Source organism: Acomys russatus, chromosome 2, assembly GCF_903995435.1.
Source record: "Acomys russatus chromosome 2, mAcoRus1.1, whole genome shotgun sequence".
NCBI classification, from domain to species: domain Eukaryota; kingdom Metazoa; phylum Chordata; class Mammalia; order Rodentia; family Muridae; genus Acomys; species Acomys russatus.
In genome coordinates, this window is record NC_067138.1 from 105,988,976 (window position 1) to 105,992,474 (window position 3,499).

A 3,499-nucleotide genomic window follows, 5' to 3' on the forward strand; every position below is an offset into this window, starting at 1 on the left:
ATAATCTAATCAAGGAAACGCCTCTCAAGTGCCGAGCACCTTGTGTTTCAGTTGATTCCAAATATAGTCACCTTGACAACCCAGATTAGCCACCATACAGATCAAGCACTCTTAACTCCTGAGCCAGCTAGCCAGCCCCTCTTTTTTCTTTTGTAAGTAAAGTAATTCAAGGACACAGGTTAAAATGTCAAATAAGAGGCTCGAGAGATGTCTCAGCCATTAAGAGCACTCTTGCAGAAAAACAGAGTTCAGTTCACAACATCAGGTTCGTAACTGCCTATAACTCCAGCTCCGGGTGGCTCAGCTCCTCTTGCTACCTGCACACATACATGTATATCTACATAGAGACACACAAACATGTATTTATAAAATCCTTAAAATGCCAAATAAAGATCGGAGGATGGTTCAGTAGTTAAGAGCAATGGATGCTCTTCCAGAGGACCCGGGTTGGTTTCCTAGAACCCACATGGTGGCTCACAACCGTCTATAACTCCAGTTCCAGGGGATCTGATGCTCTCTTCTGGCCTCCCTGAGCACCAAGCACACAGGTGCTGCATAGACAAACATGCAGGCAAAACACGTGTCTTAATTAGGGTTTCTGTTGCTGTGATAAAACGCTATGACCAGACCACGTCCCTCAGCAATATAACAGATGGGGGCTACCACTCTTTGCAGACAAACTCCTGTCCTGGTTTCTCTCTTCGCTGTCCTTTCTAGACAAGATGAGCTTTCACCACTCGCTTCACCACCTTTTCCACCAACAACGGGTCCTTGGGCTCTGTGCAGAGGCTTAGCCAGCGGGTCCGGCTGGCCAACAGCATGGCTAGCGTCTTTACAGGTGCTGGGGGGTCCAGCTCCTGGGTCTCCGTGTCCCGCAACAACACCCGTCTTGCTGCTGATGACTTTAGAGTGAAGCATGAGACAGAACTGGCCATGTGCCAATCTGTGTAGAGTGACCATCCACGGACTCTGAAAGGTGGCGATGACACCAGTATCCCAAGGCTGCAGCTGGAGAAGGAAATTGAAGTGTTCAAGGAGGAACTGCTGTTCATGAAGAATCATGAGGAGGAAGTCAGGGGTCGGGAATCTCAGATTGCCAGTCCTGGATTGACAGTGGACGTGGATGTTCCCAAATCTCAGGACCTCAATAAGATCATGGCAGACATCTGTGCCCAGTATAAGGAGCTGGCTCAGAAGAACCGTGAGGAAATGGACAATTACTGGTCCCAGCAGGCTGAGGAGAATACCACACTAGTTCCCACCAGGTCTGCCAAAATCAGACACATTGAGAACACACTTATGGAGCTGAGACGCACCCTCCAGGCCTTGAAGATTGACCTAGAGTCTGTGGAAAATCAGAAGGTCAACTTGGAAAACAGCCTTGCGGATGTGGAGGCCAGATACAACACACAGATGGAGCAGCTCAGCGGGATCCTTCTGTATCTGGAACCAGAGCTGCACAAACTCAGGCAGAGGGCAGTGCCAGACCCAGGAACACGAAGGTGGAGGCTGAGGTTGCCGCCTACTGCTGCTCACTGGACGATGCTCTGGACTGTAGCAACTCCATGCAAGGTGCCGGAGGACAACCACCCACAGGGTCGTGGGTGGCAAAGTGGTATCTGAACCAATGACACCAGAGTTCTGAGGCACTGAGGCTGAGAAGGCGGGTACTCCTGGAGACCAAGGGACCAATAAAAGTTGAGAGGTCATTGAGTGTAAACAACAACAACAAAATAAAAAAACAAAACAAAAAACAACCATGACCAAAAGCAACGTGGGGAGGAGAGGGTTTATTTCTTTTGCATTTACACATCACAGTTCATCCTTGAAGGCAAGGAATGATGACAGGAACTCAAGCAGAGCAGGAACATGGAGGCAGGAGCTGATGCAGAGTCCATGGAGATTACTGGCTTGCTCTCTATGCTTGCTTAGCCTGTAGAACTCAGGACCTCCATTCCAGGAGTGGCACCATCCACAATGGGATGGGCCTTCCCGTAGCAGTCAGTAAATAAGAAAATGTCCTACAGCTTTGCCTCCAGCCCAATCTTATGAAGGCATTTCCTCATATGAGGTTTCTTCCTCTCAGACAACCCTAGTTTGTGTCAAGTTGGCATAAAACCAGCCAGCACAATGCCCATACACACATGTAAATTAATAAAATGCAAATAAAATTGAAGGTCAGATAATACTGTGTTTTAATAATAGCTATCTCTCCTGTGTGTCTCTCTCTTCCCAGTGTCTCCCATTATTAAGACTGTGAAATTACAACCATTTCCACCTACATGATCCATTCTAGTGTTGACCACCATATTATTACTAAATTATGTTTTAAATGGTACTTAACTACATATTACTGGAGGCCGTGATATCTGTATTCTTCACATACCGTTTTCCTCCATCTTTCCAAAATAGTTAGGTCACATATTACAGCCCTAGTCACAGTAGAAGAGATATGGAATCAGTCTATGTGGCCATCAACAGATGAATGGTTAAAGAAGACAACAGAGCATCACTCAGCCACGACGGAGAAGGAAATCCTGTCATTTTTTTTTTTTCACCAAAACGGAGAAAACTAAGGACATTGAGTGAAATAGTCCAGGTACAGAAAGCTAGACACTGTATATTTCCAGTTGTACATATAAGCTTTAAAGAGTTGGCCAGCACACATAAGGAATAGTGATTGCTGGAGACTTAGAAGGACAGGGAAGGGGCAACCAGCACACCTTCTCCGCATTTCTGGAGCAGCAACAATAAACATCATTATCACATACAGTTAATCCGAGTTCATTGAAAATTAGGGCCAATGGCGTGACCCAGTGACCAAGGCATTTGCAACACAAGCATGACAATCTTGGTTCAATCCCTGAAAGCGGAGTATGGAAAGAAAACACCAGCTCTGCAAAGTGCTGTGGTACACACGTGCCCACATTCGCACACATCACACACACATATGTGCAATAATAGTAAATCATAACTTTTTTAAGTTTTAAGAAGGAAAATTCAGCCAAGTGTGATGGCGCACGCCTTTAATCCCAGAACTCAGGAGGCAGAGGCAGATGGATTGCTGCTATGAGTTCGAGGCCAGCCTGGTCTACAAAGCGAGTCCAGGACTGTCAAGGCTACACAGAGAAATCCTGTCTCAGAAGGAAAAAAAAAGAAGGAAAATTCAGATCACTATTTGTAGCTAAATCATTAAGACTTTTAAATGAGCCAGGGGGTGGTGGCACATGCCTTTAATCCCAGCGCTTGGGAGGCAGAGGCAGCTACATCTCTATAAGTTCAAGGCCAGGCAGGTCTACAGAGTGAATTCCAGGACAGCCAGGGCTCCACAGAGATACCCTGTCTCAAGACACACACACACACACACACAAACACACACACACACACACACACACACAGAGAGAGAGAGAGAGAGAGAGAGAGAGAGAGAGAGAGAGAGAGAGAGACTTATTACCTAGAGCGTGTGTGCCACATCTCTCCTTGCTTTCACTATGAATTT

The 3,499-nt window shown here is 46.4% G+C and overlaps 1 pseudogene; it reads left to right on the forward strand.

Moving 5' to 3' along the window:
• The first annotated feature begins 819 nt into the window (after positions 1-819).
• LOC127199060 (keratin, type I cytoskeletal 18-like) lies at positions 820-1,653 on the forward strand (annotated as a pseudogene).
• The last annotated feature ends 1,846 nt before the right edge of the window (positions 1,654-3,499 follow it).